General features: G+C 42.3%; 1 protein-coding gene and 1 long non-coding RNA gene across 2 annotated transcripts in view; both read left to right on the top strand.

Annotated features, from left to right (window-relative positions):
* Nucleotides 1-20,490, top strand: part of LOC139580836 (carbonic anhydrase-related protein 10-like) — a gene marked incomplete in the record, with an annotated part of 315,977 nt that overhangs the window by 189,288 nt on the left and 106,199 nt on the right.
* On the top strand, nt 7,332-9,551 carry LOC139580838 (uncharacterized). Its single transcript, XR_011676105.1, has 2 exons — nt 7,332-7,419; nt 8,161-9,551. It is a non-coding gene; the product is annotated as an uncharacterized lncRNA (long non-coding RNA).

The following is a 20,490-nucleotide window of genomic DNA, read 5'->3' as shown; positions in this document are numbered from 1 at the left end:
TGTAGTCCTTGGCTTAGACAGTGTAGTAGGGTGTGCTCAATAGCATCTCATTGGTGTGCAAGACCTTGAGAATCAGCTGTACATGTGATGGAGGAGTGCACTGCACGTGATGGAAGAAAGCACTGTGCATCCAAAGGGTTGCAATTCCATTGAATTGGGGATAGTTTAACCAAAATATGCCACAAGACCTAGAATTGCCTTATGTGTATCCCACAAAAAAGGTTCACTGTTATAAGCTAACTTTTTTGAGGAATTTAAGCAAAATTCCCCAAATTCCCAGGCTTAACTTCCCATGGAAAATTTCAGGAAATTTACCGGAAAGTTTTCTGACCCTTTGCAACCCTATTGGCGACCCATTCAAATATTTTTGGCCGTGGTTTGTGCACAGCTCTTTTTGTGCAACAGTGAGTGAGTGTCATTCCAGTGTATCTAATATGTTGTGTTATATCATTACATGTTAAATATGACTATAGCCAGTAACAGTGTCTTGTGAAAGACTCACATAAGGCCTTGTTTCAATATAGAACAGTTGACTAAATCAGTGGTTCTCAATTCTCCACAGGGACCCCCAGCAGTTCCAGAGCCGCAGCACACCTGATTAAACTTGTCAATTAACACAATAATAACAATATAATAGGGCTAAGCAGAATTTTTTTTAAACTGTATGGTTCTTCAAAAGGGTCTTTGTAGACTACACTTGTAAATACATTCATGATTTCTTATTCCAAATGGGTGGCGGTTTGTGTGCAAAGTATTTGATTACTGTGAGACTAGTTTTGAAAATATATCTACGTTAAGTGTATTTTTCTCTCTCTCTCCCTCTCCATGTCATTATGTAAAAAGCCACCATATTGTGTCAGTCCGCTAGGGACCTTTGTCTCATGTATTAACCTCTCTAGGGTACGTGAGATGGTAGCGTCCCACCTCTTCAACAGCCAGTGAAACTGCAGGGTGCCAAATTCAAAACAACAGAAATCCCATCATTAAAATTCCTCAAACATACAAGTATTTTAGACCATTTTAAACATACACTTGTTGTAAATCCAGCCACAGTGTCCGATTTCAAAAAGGCTTTACGACGAAAGCAAACCAAACGATTAGCCCAATCAAAAGACAAATACATCCGCCATATTGTGCAGTCAACATAAGTCAGAAATAACATTATAAACATTCACTTACCTTTGATGATCTTCATCAGAATGCACTCCCAGGAATCCCAGTTCCACAATAAATGTTTGTTTTGTTCGATAATGTCCATCATTTATGTCCAAATTCAACCTTGTTGTTCTTGCGTTCAGTACACTTTCCAAACTCACGACGCTCGGGCAAGTCCAGCGCAAAGTACGGACGAAAAGTTAAAAAAGTAATATTACAATCCGTAAAAACATGACAAACGAAGTATTGAATCAATCTTTAGGATGTTTTTAACATAATTCTTCAATAATGTTCCAACCGGAGAATTCCTTTGTTTTCAGAAAAGCAAATGGAACGGGAGCTAACTCTCATGTGAACGCGCATGGTCAGCTCGTGGCTGCTGGCAGACCTCTGACTCATTCCCCTCTCATTCACAGTAGAAGAATCAGACAAGGTTCTAAAGACTGTTGACATCTAGTGGAAGCCTTAGGAAGTGCAACATTACCAATATCTCACTGTATCTTCAATAAGAGCTGAGTCGAAAATCAACCAACCTCAGATTTCCCACTTCCTGGTTGGATTTTTTCTCAGCTTTTTGCCTGCCATATGAGTTCTGTTATACTCACAGACATCATTCAAACAGTTTTAGAAACTTCAGAGTGTTTTCTATCCAAATCTACTGATACTATGCATATTCTAGCTTTTATGGCTTTGTAGTAGGCCGTTTACTCTGGGCATGCTTTTCATCCGGACGTGAAAATACTGCCCCTTACCCCAAAGAAGTTAAGTGTATATGTTTATTCTGTGGTATTATTTATAGTTATAGTTTTTGCAAATCCAAGAAGGTTACGACTGGTCAGAATGATGATATGTTTATGAATAATGATATGATGTTTATGAATAATGATATGATTATTTATGATTTATGATTAATAAGATGACTGTTTATCGATGCAATAGATATATATACCTTCTAGAGTTTTATTCGGGAGCTGGTAACTCTTTAAACAACCTATTCCGTGGTGCCCCAAATCCTAATGAGTTAATTGTTACATTATTAATATAATTGGGTAACAATTAAACATAGTTAGTTAATTAGAGATAGCAGTCATCAGATTATTGAAAGTAAAGTCGTGACAAAAGTTTTATAAATAACCATTAAAAGGGTTATATATACCACCAAGTGTTGTAACCATAGTAGAACCCTTCTTTGGTGCTATATAGAACACTTTTTAATGGTTATTTGTAGAACCTTATGAACATGTTCTTTATAGCACCATAAACGTTCCATTTAGAACCTTATGAACATGGTTCTTCATAGAACCTTCTAAAAACGGTTCTATATAGCACCAAAAATGGATCTGCTATGGAAGCCCAAAAAAACGTATTTGGCACCATATAGAAATATTTTTTAGAGTGTGTGTAGCCAAGCCTCTATTGTCAGTAGCTCTGTTTCTTTCCACCTATTCTTCCCTGCGTGTTATAACAGATCAGTCCACTGATTATCTACTGTCATTGTCCTGTCTGTGTATGCCAGCCCACTGCTAGATGAAGGAGCAGTGACCTCCCCCGAGAGACATATTTCTCTCTTTCTCTATCTCTCTATCCTCCTTTCTCCACCAGCTGTGAGGTCTGCTGGTGGTCAAGGTGAGGCGTATGAGAATGGATTTCTTTCTTATTCATGGACCACAACAGAGAGGAACTGAACACGCATTATTATTTTCACGTTGCGGCAAAGGGCGGTAGAAGGTGAAACACAGGAAAAGAACCGGGATGCTCATTTCCTCCTTAGGGTCTCTCTCTTTCTCTTTCTTCCTCTCTCTCATTCAGGTTTCAAACGTGCCAGAAGTGTCAACTCTTAACAAGGCCTTAGTGAGATCCCCCAATCCTGATAAAGGTAGAACAACCAGGTAATAAAAGAGAGAGAGGGTGTGAGAGGGGTGGACTGTGGGATGAAGGAAAGTGGACAAAACACACAACAATGCCCAGGTCTAGGATGGAAGGATGACGAAGAGAGGGAGGGATAGTGTGAGTGTGTCCTTCACCTCTGTGTCTGGGAGTAGAGAAACAGAGAGTGCCGGCGGCGATCGCTAGTGCCTGCTCGGCTTTGATCTTCTCTCCCTCTCCAAACTCGCTCCTCAGTGAGAATGATAATGAAGTTTGGGGAAAATATATATTTTTTTCAGTAGCAGAGTGCTTTTCTTGTGTGTGTTCTAATCTAAAGCAGTGGAGACACACACACACACACACACACACACACACACACACACACACACACACACACACACACACACACACACACACACACACACTTCAATAGAGCAGTGTATCAGGGACTGTCTGCATATAACCTGCTCTCACATTTCAAAAGGCGTGTTTGGGGGTCCTGTGAGTGAGATGAATAGTCGACTTCCCAGATAAGAGAGGGAGAAAGAACAATCTGTTTTTTATATTTCAGAGGGAGGACATTATCTAGTGGTGTGTATAAAACATGGTGGGGACACGTATTCTTCTGCCTTTCTAAATATGACATCAATGTCATACAGGCATCTTAAATCTGAGATGCAGAAGAGAGTTCTATTATCTGTAAGACAGACACCAGGGCACACACACACACGCAACCACACACACATATGTGCAGAAGCACGCACACAACACAAGCTGATCTCCGGTGTGTATATAACGTTGCTCTCCCTTGTGCGCTGAATAGTAAGCAAGATGTGCGAGAACGCGTCCTGACATTTCCATTTTCACTGTGGTGCACACACTTGCATGCTCATACTCGCTCACAGCCTCTTACACTGACAGTGTTTGTGGGTTGGGCAGTTGAGTAAAAATAGAATTTGGACTTTGATTCTGGGAAGCAAAGAGAAGCAAATAGGTATGTTTATAATACCCAGGGACCAGTTACAGCAGTTGGTCGTAACTCTACGTCCAAGGTAAAATGTGCTCTTGGCCGGGACCTAAAAATGATACCTGTTGCACCGCCTGGGCGCAAGCCCTTCTATGAGCTACGCCAGGCCGCAGATTCCACACCTATTAGGAAGTAGATGTAGGGTATTACATTGGGACTATCTTCCTTCATGATATGCACAGAAAAGAATAACAATCTATATTTTCAAAAGGATGTGAATCTCATGTTCATATTTCACAACCTCTGCAGGCTTTTCGAGTTGCCTATGCGCGAGTCAACAGCAACACAATAGCCATCATAGCATAATAAATGTGGCTGATCAGATATCAGCAAACTAATATCACCTCCACTGATTTGCCCAGCCCGAGATCAACAAACCGAATAAACAGACAGAGATTGAGTGAAACAAAATTATAGTCGGGATACAGCCTAGGCTACTACGTGACCGAAGAGTAAAATAATCCCCCTGTTATTCTAGGCTAGTGTAGGCTACATAACATGCTCGAAAAATGTTCTGGTAACACTGTCTGTCAGATGAGTAAACTAGACTTAAGATTATCAACATGAACACTCACCTCAATTTGGCAAAAAAAATGTCCAGGCTAATTATAACCAAATATCCAAACGGAGATTCTGTGAAAACAAAAATCAAACATTGATTGATTGATTTATCAAGACGAGTCCCCGCGCATGTCTCAAAGCAGCACGATAACGCCGTCCCAATCGTAACGAAGCTGAAATGATAGTTGACCGCATACGGCTATTGCTTTATGGTATTTAAAATGGTTGGATGACTTTGGGAGTGTCAGTAAGCATCAATAGTTATTCATTCCCACAGTAATTACGGATTGAGCCATCCAGTTGTGGTCAAGAACACGTGCATGCATAGTGATGGCCGAAGTGACATACCTTCGCAAACAGCCTAGTAACGGGCGATGCCAAGCAACCATCATTATGAAAAATCGAATCTCATGAATGCGCATTGCTTCCGCCGAACTTAGCTACTACTATTCTTATTTTTGTTTGGTGCAAAAAGGTGTAAATTCTAATCACAACGTCGGACGTAGCTACGTTTACCTTTTTCTACGACCAACTGGTGCAATCGAACGCAGATACAGTTTGAATCACACATATTTATTTTGTTGTCACAACATTCAATATTGGCTTGTTTACTCTTCACTACTGCTGTTATGTGTGGGCTGCTGTGTGTGTGTGTGTGTGTGTGTGTGTGTGTGTGTGTGTGTGTGTGTGTGTGTGTGTGTGTGTGTGTGTGTGTGTGTGTGTGTGTGTGTGTGTGTGTGTGTACTGTTTGCACACCTGGTAAATGGCTTTTTGGCTCATACTCCAGCCTAGCTGTAATGTAAGCCTACAGATCGTTCTACACAACTGTCCCAGCCAGTGTGATAGACTGCAGCAATACGAGCCACCTCTCTGCCTCTTCCTCTCTGCTCTCTCGCTCACACACACACACATACACACTCCTTTTAAAGCTTTTATCTTAGCCGAGGTTTAAGTGCACGCTCGATAATCAAGCAGAGCGTGAAAATATGTTTTCTGTGCGTCGGTCAGTCGCGTGACTGGCATTCTGTAGATGACTCACACAGTTAGAGGGGGTGTGAGGTTATATTCCACTTAGGAGCTGGTGTTATGTTTATTCAGCTGTGTTGTATGTGTCATGTACACTAATCCATCCTAGTGAATCAGACTGAAACAGTGTTCATGGTGTGTAAGACATCAGAATGTACACAGTTATTAATAGTGAATGAAACCTTCTGTATGCCATGTATATGCCTTTAATGTCTTTTAGCAAACAATTTCTATCCATGTCTTAGCAGACAGAACCTCAGTCAGAGAAGCTGTGCATCTGTGGTCCAGTCAGTCCCTGGCCATCTCTGTGGGGAGTAATGAAACCAATCTGAAAGGAGTCTTGCTTTACCAGAACTCGCTACTGTTAATTACTTCATCATACCATCTCTCTCTCTCTCTCCCACTCACTCGTTCTTTCGCTGTATCACTTTCTCTCGCGCTCTTCCTCTCTCCACACAGTGTAGACTCTCTGTGTTACTGAATCGCTTTGGACACGCAGACCAATTTAAACTAGATATGTTGTAACTGCACATCTATTTGAATTACATCTGGTTCACCTGTTCTATGTGATCTGTAGCAGGGTGATCCCAGGATTGTGATGGATAGGTAGAACCAGGAGAAGAAGGAAAGATGGATGTATGGATGTGATTGGATGATGGATGGAGGGAGGAAGGTAGGGGGAGGAGGGAGGGAGGCAGAGAGGGAGGGAGGGATGGATAGAGCGATGGATGGCAAAATAATGGCCTCCCTCTGTTTGGGATGGAGGGAGGCAGGAGAGATTGAGCAATGAAAGTAGGGAGGGAGGTAGGGAGAGAGAGAGAGAGAGGGGGATGAATAGATAGATATACAGTAGATGGTGTCTTGTCATTCCATTGGCTGGTATTAGCTCCTGGTGACATTTAGTCCCTAATTGCCTGTCAGATGGCTGACACCCAGGATAGGTAGCAATCCTGCTGGGACTGGGACAGGGATAGAGTGGAGACCTCGCACTCACACACTCATGCATGCACAGACACGTTAACACACACAGAATAACACACACACACACACACACACACACTGGGTGACCTTTGGGATAATAAGAGACCCGTGTCTAATCTAATGTGTGATTGAGGTGAGATCCAAGCAGTAACCAGGTCTAGGCCTCTCTATCCCCCCTGGCTTAACACCTGGCCAAATCCTTCACCCCTACTACCCGCTTATAGGACACAGGCTTGGTACTGGTCCGCTATTGATTATAGCTGTGACTACACAGCACTTTTACATTGCATTACACAAAAAAATGAATGGTTCTATGTAGTGCCTAATCCTGTTTTGGTGCTATATAGAACCATTTTTTGAAGGTTCTATAAAGAACCATGCTCACAAGGTTCTAAATGGAACCTTTATGGTGCTATAAAGAACCCTTTTCTAAGGTTCTACAAAGAACCATTTTAATGGAATGGTGGGTAAATTCTAAATAATTGTGGGACCCCTGACGACTTCTTCTCTGAAAACGTGTTATTGTTAGACTAATAATACTGCCGTTACTACTACTACTACTACTAATAATAATAATAATAATACTGTTCTTATACTAGCCTGAAATGGATCCAACCAACTTTGGTAGTTGCTTTTCTGTTGTTGTTTGTGGCTTGAGGTCAGGCACAAATGCCTTATCAAAGATTCAAATGTTCAGATTTCCAAAAAAGAGGAAGGGCGGCGAGCTTGGGCCACTGCAGCCCAAAGGGAGGCTTGGGAGCCCAAAAATCATACCAGGATCTGCAGCACTCACTTCATTTCAGGTAAACTCACGAGTATACAATTCATTTAAAATCTACCTAGCTGGTAAGACAAAGGTCAACGTTATTAGCAAATGCACCAAAGATATTACATTTAGCTGGCTTGATAGCTAATTTAACTAGCTAGACAAGCTACCGTAAGCTAATTAGTAACGTTAGCTAGCAACCTTGGCTAGTGCTTCTTGCGTCTTACATTGCTTGCTATACTAACTAACCAGAGTTTAGCATGTGAAGCACTTTCTAACAAAAAAATCACCCACAAGAGGACGATTCAAGTTGGAGATGCACAACTCTGTTTAATTATTCAAACGCTTATTCTCTGTCAGCATCACAGAACACCCTCTGCTGTCGTCTCTGTTTACATCATGTGATGTTGTTGACAGTGTGACAGTGGAGTCAAGTCAAAGTCAGACATGAGTAATCAATCCCAAAATGTTATCTTAACCTATTTTACCCCATTACCAAAGACGGTTTAGTATGAAAACTCTGTGCCATTACTGTGTGCAAGGTTTTTATATGCATTGTTTGTTTTTATTTGTTTAATCTTTACCAACAAACAATAGCTCTCTGTACATTCAATGTAGCCTTCTGTCGGAAATGCCTGTAGGAACTTCCACTATCAGTTTTTAGATCCACAAAAAGTAAAGACAGTAGAGTTTTAAATGGATCTACATGTTGAAATGACTACAAATTATTGGAGTTAAGCATATTCAAAGATTTTTTTCCTTAATTATTCTGTTTTAGGTGAGCCATCGACAGACCCAGTCCATCCAAACTATACGCCCTCTTTATTTCCAAACAGACCGACCACTGATGGTGCTCAAAAGCTGGAAAGGTACATGAGAAAGCAAAACAGGGATCTGGTGGATGAAACACCTGAGGTTGAAGCACCTCCAATGGCTACAGACCAAGAGCCACACTCGATGTCCATGGGCACAGATCTCTCCATGGGCACAGATCTCTCCATGGGCACAGATCTCTCCATGGACACAGATCTCTCCATGGGCACAGATCTCTCCATGGACACAGATCTCTCCATGGACACAGATCTCTCCATGGGCACAGATCTCTCCATGGACACAGATCTCTCCATGGGCACAGATCTCTCCATGGGCACAGATCTCTCCATGGGCACAGATCTCTCCATGGACACAGATCTCTCCATGGACCTGCTACAGGAAGACAACAAGGAATTGAGGAGAAAAGTGTCTTCTCCCGAAGAAAAAGTGAAATGCCTTGAAAGTCAACTGCAGGAAAAGATGACAACCAGTCCACCTGAACGTGTTTTGAACAACGAAGACGCCACCAGATTCTACACCGGTCTTCCTTCTGCCAGTGTGTTTTTTACCCTTCTGACATACCTTACCACAGCATGGGATATCTCATGCTCAATTCTCACTCCTTCTGAACAAGCTGTGTCTTGGTCTTACCCACAAAGACTTGGAATTTAGCTTCAATGTTAGTGTTGGGACAGTGACACGCGTCTTTTATGAGTGGTTGGAAGTCATGGCAAAAGAACTTCAGTGTCTTATCCACTGGCCGTCCAGGAAAGAGCTCAGAAGAAATCTACCTCCCCTCTTCAAGACATCCATGTTGAGACGTGTCAGGTGCATCATAGAGAGGACCACACGTCTACACACAAGAGCTGCAACATATTCCCACTATAAGTCATACAACACCATCGAGTTTCTTGTTGGCATCAGCCCCACAGGAGCCATTACCTTTCTGTCTAGAGTCTGGGGTGGCCATGCAAGTTACAAGGTCATGACAAAGAACTCTGGGTTGATAGACCTTCTGGAACAAGAGGACTCTGTGATGGCAGATCGGAGCTTCAACTTCATTTTTCAGCCAAATGTGTGGTCTTCCTGGTACCATCATCCACAAGGGGAAGAAGTCAACTCAGTGGGTCAGAGGTGTCAGGTTCAAGGAGGATGTCAAGAATCAAGATTCACGTGGAAAGGGCAATAGGGAGACTGAAGGTGTTCCGGATTCTGCAACACCTTGCCTGTGATTATGAGGAAGAGGAACAAGGATGACCATCTCTGTGAAGTGGACAGAATATGAATTGTCTGTTCAGCTCTCACCAACTTGGGAAAACCTGTAGTTAATCAAATAAATCTCACTGTGAGAAAATGAAATGTCTTGTGTGACAATACCTCCCTGACAAAGCTTTAAATATATTATTAAGTCAGAACTTCAATTACTGTACAGATTTGAATTTATTGTTGAAGATACATTTTGAAATGACAATGTGAATGAGTCAAACAATACAGTACCAATAAATGGAACGTAATGAAATAAGACGTCGCACAGATATGAATACAATAGTAACTTAAAATGATATACTCTATGTATTAGGCTCCTATTACATCTAAAAGATGATGCAGTGTAGGATAGCATGAATTACAGCAGCAGAATACAGCTGCAGTCTATACACCGCTACACAATACAGCCCTAGTATGCTAACATAGATGGTATAAACTATAAAGTGGCCCGCAAGGACACGTGACAACTTGAAGGTGCAATAACTGACCATGAAAATGGTGGGACAGAGCGAGAGCGCTCACTAACATAACTTAAACCTGCTATCTCCAATAAGCTGCTGCAGTTACCAGCAGGCTGTACAATGTAAACAAACGTGGCATACTATGACCACGATAATAAAGGGACCTCAATCTTATATCTCAAGCATAAACATAACTGCAATGCACTGGGTGCATGATGCATAGAAAATAGTTAGCCTGGCTCAGTAGCTAACGTAGTTGCTAGCAATGACGATGCATAAGCAATTACATATGACAACTTTATAATAAACCGGATGACTTTATCCCCCCTGACAGCATACATACACAATGATAGACATGACATATTCTTATTTACTTTAAGATGCACGCACAAATACAGTTAAACATGCTGAAACTTGTCTTCTTATTTCTTCTGTAGATAATCACAAACTATCCGTTCTCTGTCTTCACTGAAACTCACAGGCTGGAGGCGGGACACACAACGAGCAGGCTAAAGAGAATGTCTCTGATTGGATAGAAAGTTAGTGGTGATTGACTGATGAGCTGTCGGACATTCTAACTAAAGGGACAAGCTAGGGGTGCGTAGGGAAATACTACATCTGAAGGTCTGGCCTTTCCTACAGTCCAGGTATTAATTCCATACCTGCAGCCTTCCCTTCATAAAGTCATCTACCAACTTTGGCAGCATGTGTTGGAAGTAGAAGCTCCTGAGCCTCCTGATGTGGGTGTTGACAAAGACCTTGTCAAATGGAAACTCCAGTTCAATGTGCTCTGTTTGGGCCCACATAACAAGTTTGGCTGACTGCAGCCCCAGACAATACATGCCCATCTTTACTTGCATGTAGTAACCTCTGGGACCCTTTGTGTACAATACATATGGTCCATCCTGCACTCTAATGTCAAGGTTTTTGGCTGTGAGCGCTTCCTTGGGTGTGTTGCTAGGGATAACTGGACATTTGATTTCTAGCAGTGCTATTTAGTCTAAAATGTCATCAGGGCTCGCTGCCAGCCATGGATCCTCAGTGCACACCATTAGCCCTTTGCTTTCAATGGCATGTTCACTCTGCTGTTGCATGTGCTGAAGAGCAAGTGGGTCCTTTTCTCCCCCATGCTTAGTTGTAGTGTTCCCTTGGAACTTGGGCTAGATTTTTTCCAGCCAGAAACTTAGAGGGATCTGTGGTGTGGCTCACAGGGACCTGTTTTGCTGTGCTTGCAGTAATGTGGAGCTTACGAGCATCATGCCAGGTTTTTTGTTGGCTCTGCATTTTTCTTAGCATTTCGAGGTCTTGTGCTTGAAGAGGGGACAATGCAATGAACTCCTCATAAAATGCCGTACATTTTTTGCAGGTCACTGTGGAGCCATGCTGACTGTGAGGTAGGGACAATGGGGATGTTCTGCTGCCTGCACCTGGCTCTGGTTCCATCTCAATGCCCTGCCCTCACAGCAAATGAGGTCTGGAATCTCTGATATCACACATAACAGTGAACAGAGCACTGCTTGGAATAACTCCCCAAAAACTCAAATACAAAACCTGTCTTACCTATACTGTCCTGCACTACATTGTTGATTGTGATTGAATGTGTTTTTCCCAATGATGTTTGATTCTGATTACAAGAGTATGCTTTGACCAACGAGCCATGAAGGATTAAGCCTCCGTTACTTCCTACAAAAATATGCCGTTACTGTTGCTCTCTATTGTGATATCTTGGTGATAATTGCCGTTATCATTCATGCCACAAGATGATGTAGACCTACCAGGTGTAATAGAGCCCCACAGTGGAGGTGTCATAATACCCATAAAACCTAGCGGTCAAACAGGGAAATGGTTCCAATAATTTTTCCACCATTCATTTTTCCCATAGGGGATTTTAAAAACACTTAAAATAAGGGTTGTGTTTCGTGTAGGCTTACAATTGGCCCAGCGCTGTCTGGGTTATGGAGGGTTTGGCTGGCAGGAATGTCCTTGTCCCATTGCACTCTAGCGACTCCTGTGGTGGGCCGGGCACATGCACACTGACACGGTGGTGTCGCCAGGTGTACGGTGTTTCCTCTGACACATTGGTGTGGCTGGCTTCCAGGTTAAGCGGACATTGTGTCAAGAAGCAGTGCATCTTGGTTGGGTTGTGTTTCGGAGGACGCATGACTCTCGACCTTCACCTCTCCCGAGTCTGTATGGGAGTTGCAGCGATGAGACAAGACTTTAACCATGAAATTGGGGACAAAAGAGGGTAAAATTTAAAATATATATATATACAAAGTAAATCTCAGAGTAATAAGTTGTGTTTTGGCACAATTTGGTGAAAGCGCCAAAGCCTTCAGAAAGCCTGAGTTTCCCATAACTCGGTGTTATTGTTGTGTTAATTCACACGTTTCAGGTGTGTTAGCTCTGGAACAGCTGAAGGTAGGCTAGGAGTGAATTGAGAACTACTGATTTAGTCAACACTTCTCAATTGACACAAGGCCTTACATAAGTATTTCAAAACACACAGTAACTGGCTATAGTCATATTTAGCATGGAAGGATTTAACACAACATATTAGATAAACTGGAATGACACTCTCACTTACGGTTGCACAAAAAGAGCTTAGCGCAAACCACGCCCCCAGATATTAGAACGACCAACCATACGTTGTATTATAGCCTGCGGTTATGGAACCCCTACCTGTCCCAGACCTGCTCTTTTCAACTCTTAATTATCGGCTATGAAAAGCCAACTGACATTTATTCCTGATTATTATTTGACCATGCTTGTCATTTATGAACATTTTGAACATCTTGGCCATGTTCTGTTATAATCTCCACCCGGCACAGCCAGAAGAGGACTGGCCACCCCTCATAGCCTGGTTCCTCTCTAGGTTTCTTCCTAGGTTTTGGCCTTTCTAGGGAGTTTTTCCTAGCCACCGTGCTTCTACACCTGCATTGCTTGCTGTTTGGGGTTTTAGGCTGGGTTTCTGTACAGCACATCTGTACAGCTGATGTACGAAGGGCTATATAGAATAAACTTGATTGATTGATTGATTATCACAAAAATATAAAATTACCCTTTTCTGAACTGCAAAGAACCATTGAAGGGGTTCTTCGAGTCATTATGGATCCACATAGAACTATCACCCTTACCAAAGAACCCTTGAGGAACCCTCTTTTCTAAGTGTGTATCGCTAGTTGTTTTTACAACTGTACGAATTCTTCACTGCACCTGATGGGAAATATGGACGTTTTAAATATGGTCTACCTTCTTGTGGCTTTGAGTCAGTGGCTCTTATCACGGAGAGACATTTTTGGTGGTGGTGTGATGTTTATGTGTATTGAGATACATTGGTTGCACCTTGTTCTTGAAGCACTGTATGTATGCTATGGAAGAAAGATATACTTTTTGAGTAATCAATTAAAAACCATCAGCACCCACTATATTTATCCCAAAAAATGTAATACTTTCTTCAATACTGTTCAATTATGGACTGAACAAGACACTGACCACTATTCCTGTATGTTCATCTCTCAATAAAAAAAGCATGAGTGGAAATAGAAACAGTTTACACTTTAAAAGTTTACGTTTTCCTAATATTGACCAATAAAGCCCATGTGGATTCAGAGATGGAATTAAAGGTATTTCATTCTGGGAGGAAAGAGAAACATTATTCCAGCCCCTAGTCTACTGTACTGTACGGCTGACTGGGTCTATGATTTAGAGAATGTGGTTATAAAAGCAGCTACTGTACAGTAGCACTCGTAACAATGTCAATTATATACATTGACTCACACAGACAATAAACATAATGTATGGATCATTGGCGCCACTTCAAAGCATTCATCCATAACAGTTCCTGCATGAATCACTTAGTGTGTGTGCATGTGTGTGCGTGTGTGTGTGTGTGTGTGTGTGTGTGTGTGTGTGTGTGTGTGTGTGTGTGTGTGTGTGTGTGTGTGTGTGTGTGTGTGTGTGTGTGTGTGTGTGTGTGTGTGTGTGTGTGTGTGTGTGTGTGTGTGTGTGTGTGTAATTCATATAGGAGTTGAAGCACTCAGGGCACAGTTGGAATAATCTATTCTGTTTCAACATGGGCATGGTTTCTTTTTTAGAGCTCATTAAAGTAAACATGTTATTCCCTCTTCTCTTTCAATTACGCCTACATGACCAACTAATACCAGGTAATCAGGACATCAGGAGATAACTTACATTTCTAAGTTATTCTCTTCAAGAATAAATAGATATGTATCATACATTTCAAAAGTCCAAAAATGGACGCAGCAACTGCTGTTTTCCCCTTTAACCCTTAATTACCATTTGGAATTCATGCCTAAACTTAACCTTCAAAATTTGATGTTTATGGACAAGAGTTTGGGCATCTGATTCTGCAGTAAGATTCTGAGAGCTTGTTGCGAATACATGCTTAGGTACTGTGCCTTCAGAAATTATTCTGACCCATCAACTTTTTCCACATTTTGTTATTTTAAATTACAACATAATTCTAAAATGGATTAAATAAATAAAAATACTCACCAGTCTACACACAGTACCCCATAATGAAAAAGTCAAAGTTTTTTTTTTTTTTTATGTTTGCAAATGTATTAAATATAAAATCCAGAAATACCTTATTTACATAACTATTCAGACCCTTCTCTATGAGACTTAAAATTGAGCTCAGTTGCATCTTGTTTCCATTGATCATCCTTGAGATTTGTCTACAACTTGATTGGACATGATTTGGAAAGGCACACACCTGTCTATATAAGGTACCACAGTTCACAGTGCATGTCAGAGCAAAAACTAAGCCATGAGATCGAAGGAATTGTCCGTAGACGTCCGAGACAGGATTGTGTCGAGGCACAGATCTGGAGAAGGGTACCAAACATATTCTTCAGCATTGAAGGTCCCCAAGAACACAGTGTCCTCCATCATTCTTAAATGGAAGAAGTTTGGAACCACCAAGACTCTTCCTAGAGCTGGCCGCCAGGCCAAACTGAGCAATCGGGGGAGGAGGTCCTTGGTCAGGGAGGTGACCAAGAACCCGATGGTCACTCTGACAGAGCTCCAGAGTTCATCTGTGGTGATGGGAGAACCTTCCAGAAGGACAACCATAACTGCAGCACTCCACCAATCAGGCCTTTATGGTAGAGTGGCCAGACAGAAACCCCTCCTCAGTAAAAGGCACATGAAAATCCACTTGGAGTTTGCCAAAAGGCACCTAAAGACTCTCAGACCATGAGAAACAAGATTATTTGGTCAGATGAAACCAAGATTAAACTCTTTGGCCTGGAAGAGTGACTTCGGGACAAGTCTCTGAATGTCCTTGAGTGGACTTGAAACCGATCGAAGATCTCTGGAGAGACCTGAAAATAGCTGTGCAGCAACACTCCCTATCCAACCTGACAGGGCTTGAGAGGATCTACAGAGAAGAATGGGATAAACTCCAAAAACGCAGGTGTGCCAAGCTTGTAGCGTCATACCTAAGAAGACTCAATGCTGTAATCACTGCCAAAGGTGCTTCAAGAAAGTACTGAGTAAAGGGTCTGAATACTTATGTAAATGTGATATATTATTTTTACTATAAATGAAGACAAATTTCTAAAAACATGTTTTTACTTTGTTGTTATGAGGTATTGTGTGTACATTGATGAGGGGGGAAAAAACAATTGAATCAATTTTAGACTAAAGCTGCAACGTAATAAAATGTGGAAAAAGGTCAAGGGGTTTGAATACTTTCCAAATGGACTGTATATGGACAAAATCAGTGTTTATTTTTCTTACTCTCTCTCTCTCTCTCTCTGTATCTCTCATCCCACTATCTCACTCTCTATATTCATTGTCTATATCTATATCTCTCTTGCTTTCTCTCTGTATTATGTGGTGTTGCCATGCTTATAGCCACATACACACACACACACACACACACACACACACACACACACACACACACACACACACACACACACACACACACACACACACACACACACACACACACAGAGAGAGCCATGCGTGGGCTGTGCGTGGTTAGACATTGAAGACTGGAGTGCACCTGGGTGCATCTCACCCTCTAATGACTTTCCTTTCAGAGTTGCAAGAGAACTGCAACTCTATTCACCTCAGCTCCTTTTCACAACCTTCTCAGGGTCTGACTGGAGGTGATTCACATTAAAGTCAATGGGTTGGTGGTGGGAGACTGTGTGTGTGTGTGTGTGTGTGTGTGTGTGTGTGTGTCTTTCTAACCCTGGCAGTCATTCTGATTGCAGATTGTGGGTGAATAAAAGTTCTAATTGTTGGCTATCCTATGGCTGGATTCAAGTAGGAATTAGACATCACTTTGCAAGCCAGCAGATTGTGACTTGTTGCTGGAATGCTGGTCACTCTTGTCCAAAACACAATGAAGTCTGGTCACCAGGAAAAACATAATGAATGCTGATCACCAGCAAAAATACAACAAAGGCTGAGGTTAGTTTGAACATTTGCTACGTTGCTGATGGTTTGTACTGAAAGACATATTTCCCCAAAACGTTCTTCTACGTTCTTGAACAGACTTTGAGGTAGGTTTGCTCCCATTTGGTGGGTGTGGTGAGGTGTGGCTCACCACAAGCAAAGAGCGACGTATTTTAGTGATGTTACGTTTGATACCGGCGCTCCGAGGCATGTGTCGAATCGCTAAGCGGTGTACTCCGAAGCGGTGTGCCAATGCCTGTATCCCTTTATCAGAAGCACGTGATCAATGACGTCCGACGTTTCATTGAACAACCACCTGATTGGTTTGGAATTGGCTTCGGTAGAAGACAGAATGGCTACACTGCCCACATGCTATGGCGTGTGGGGCGTCGTCTACAATAATTTGGATGCCCTACATTCTTTTGACCAGCAGGTGCCACTAGTGTACACTGTGTTGATCAAAGCCTTGAGCAAAGAACATATTTTCTCCACAATTGACTGGAAATCCTCAATGCTTCAGGAGGCTTAGTTTACTCATCATTAAAGTATTTAAAGGGCAGTGGTCATGCTGACAGCGTTCCACAACCCAACACCTCCCCGTAGGGATGTAACGATTAACTGATATGCATTGGTCCCCATTTCAAATGTTTAAGATGTGAGCGTATCATTCTGCCCGATTCAAACGTTACTAATTGCCGGTTCACTCATAGTTTTTACTCATATGGTTTTATTCCAAAAATACCTCTTATCTGTTGTGTCTGAATTGATGCATCCTCTCCTTCAGTTCAGTAGCCTATCAAACTTGTATGCATGTAACGGTGTATTACTGTCAGATAACAACGGTGAACACAGTGCGGGAGACACATTTGTGGCCTGCTGGAGGTCATTTTGCAGGGCTCTGGCAGTGCTCCACCTGCTCCTCCTTGCACAAAGGCGGAGGTAGCGGTCCTGCTGCTGGGTTGTTGCCCTCCTACGGCCTCCTCCACGTTTCCTGATGTACTGGCCTGTCTCCTGGTAGCGCCTCCATGCTCTGGACACTACGCTGACAGACACAGCAAACCTTCTTGCCACAGCTCGCATTGATGTGCCATCCTGGATGAGCTGCACTACCTGAGCCACTTGTGTGGGTTGTAGACTCTGTCTCATGCAACCACTAGAGTGAAAGCACCGCCAGCATTCAAAAGTGACCAAAACATCAGCCAGGAAGCATAGGAACTGCGAAGTGGTCTGTGGTCACCACCTGCAGAACCACTCCTTTATTGGGGGTGTCTTGCTAATTGCCTATAATTTCCACCTTTTGTCTATTCCATTTGCACAACAGCATGTGAAATTTATTGTCAATCAGTGTTGCTTTCTAAGTGGACAGTTTGATTTCACAGAAGTGTGATTGACTTGGAGTTACATTGTGTTGTTTAAGTGTTCCCTTTATTTTTTTGAGCAGTGTATATACAGTCGTGGCCAAAAGTTTTGAGAATGACACAAATATTAATGTTCACAAAGTTTGCTGCTTCAGTGTCTTTAGATATTTTTGTCAGATGTTACTATGGAATACTGAAGTATAATTAGAAGCATTTCATAAGTGTCAAAGGCCTTTATTGACAATTACATTAAGTTGATGCAAAGACTTAATATTTGCGGTGTTGACCCTTCTTTTTCAAGAACTCTGCAATCCGCCCTGGCATGCTGTCAATTAACTTCTGGGCCACATCCTGACTGATGGCAGCCCATTCTTGCATAATCAATACTTGGAGTTTGTCAGAATTTGTGGGTTTTTGTTTGTCCACCCGCCTCTTGAGGATTGACCGCAAGTTCTCAATGGGATTAAGGTCTGGGGAGTTTCCTGGCCACGGACCCAAAATATCGATGTTTTGTTCCCCGAGCCACTTAGTTATAACTTTTGCCTTATGGCAAGGTGCTCCATCATGCTGGAAAAGGCATTGTTCATCACCAAACTGTTCCTGGATGGTTGGGAGAAGTTGCTCTCGGAGGATGTGTTGGTACCATTCTTTATTCATGGCTGTGTTCTTAGGCAAAATTGTGAGTGAGCCCACTCCCTTGGCTGAGAAGCAACCCCACACATGAATGGTCTCAGGGTGCTTTACTGTTGGCATGACACAGGACTGATGGTAGCGCTCACCTTGTCTTCTCCGTACAAGCTTTTTTCCGGATGCCCCAAACAATCAGAAAGGGGATTCATCAGAGAAAATGACTTTACCCCAGTCCTCAGCAGTCCAATCCCTGTACCTTTTGCAGAATATCAGTCTGTCCCTGATGTTTTTCCTGGAGAGAAGTGGCTTCTTTGCTGCCCTTCTTGACACCAGGCCATCCTCCAAAAGTCTTCGCCTCACTGTGCGTGCAGATGCACTCACACTTGCCTGCTGCCATTCCTGAGCAAGCTCTGTACTGGTGATGCCCCGATCCCGCAGCTGAATCAACTTTAGGAGACGGTCCTGGCGCTTGCTGGACTTTCTTGGGCACCCTGAAGCCTTCTTCACAACAATTGAACTGCTCTCCTTGAAGTTCTTGATGATCCGATAAATGGTTGATTTAGCTGCAATCTTACTGGCAGCAATATCCTTGCCTGTGAAGCCCTTTTTGTGCAAAGCAATGATGACGGCACGTGTTTCCTTGCAGGAAAAACAATGATTCCAAGCACCACACTCCTTTTGAAGCTTCCAGTCTGTTATTCGAACTCAATCAGCATGACAAAGTGATCTCCAGCCTTGTCCTCATCAACACTCACACCTGTGTTAACGAGAGAATCACTGACATGATGTCAGCTGGTCCTTTTGTGGCAGGGCTGAAATGCAGTGGAAATGTTTTTGGGGGATTCAGTTCATTTGCATGGCAAAGAGGGACTTTGCAATTAATTGCAATTCATCTGATCACTCTTCATAACATTCTGGAGTATATGCAAATTGCCATCATACAAACTGAGGCAGCAGACTTTGTGAAAATTAATATTTGTGTCATTCTCAAAACTTTTGGCCACGACTGTACTCCAATTTGGGGTGGAATCTCCTCCTTCTCTCTAACCATTACATCTCTGTTGCTAGGCAGGAAATTAAGTGACACGGGCAATAAACAGTTCCTTCTCCCTTAACGTGACCTAACCTGACCTCGACCCCCTTCCTCACTAATCCACAGCTCTCCACCCTTATCAGCGCCTGCCACATGTGATAGTCTTCCCTGCCCTCAGTACATTCCAAGCTTAAATACATCCACCATATACATTATACAGTACATTCCAAGCTTAAATACATCCAACATATACATTATACATTCCCCTCTTTCCCTCAGTTCATGAAAAAGTATATTTCATAAGTCAAGAAATCAGAACCCAACAGTCCCTCCTCTTGAACAATAGCTTCCTACTGTTCAACTTAAATAAACTTGGAAATTACTTATAAACAAACAAACAATGATAACAAAGCATGATCAAAAAATAAAACATGATTAACATTCACAGTGAGGTTTACAAACTCAGAGACATATGGCCTCTGTTCTATAGTCACACCAAGCACACTCTTATTTCCATTTCTCATAGAACACTGATAATAACATGTCCGCTGGAGCTGTCAATTTCTTCCATTTCAACTTTCACCTTCTGGTTCCTACGAGAGTGATAGCACTTGAAAAGACTTGAAAAGCAACGAGAAACACGAAACATAACAGTATTAACAAGGTGGTAAGCTATGCATAATTATATATGCATGAACACCCAAAGTCTGATAACATGAAAATTCCCATTCTCTCTTCGCCTGACTATGCATCCAGGATACTTTCTGCTGGATTCCATAAAAATTAAGGCCCTAGAGAACCTCCTCATGCTTTCACCCAGTCTTCCCCTTTCTTGCCGAGAGGTGTTCCCAAGCCACGTAATTTTCACTTTGTTCCCCATCTCCTTCTTCCTCCATTGCCACCTGATAGGCACGTCACCTGATAGGCAAGTGTGTATCCCTAATCACTGCTACATCCTCTTGAGGTAACTCAGCACTGTATATGCTTTTACATCAATGCCTTCAGAATGTTGTCCAGTGTACAATTACCCCAACATCTATCCTTCTATATGATACATAAACCAATAAAGCAACTAGCCCAACCCAACTATGGTGTTTAAAGTGGCTCCCAGA

This window comes from Salvelinus alpinus, chromosome 7 (assembly GCF_045679555.1).
Source record: "Salvelinus alpinus chromosome 7, SLU_Salpinus.1, whole genome shotgun sequence".
In the NCBI taxonomy this organism is placed as follows: Eukaryota; Metazoa; Chordata; class Actinopteri; order Salmoniformes; family Salmonidae; genus Salvelinus; species Salvelinus alpinus.
The sequence above is the reverse complement of the archived record's forward strand: the minus strand, read 5'-3'. Positions and strand labels throughout refer to the sequence as shown.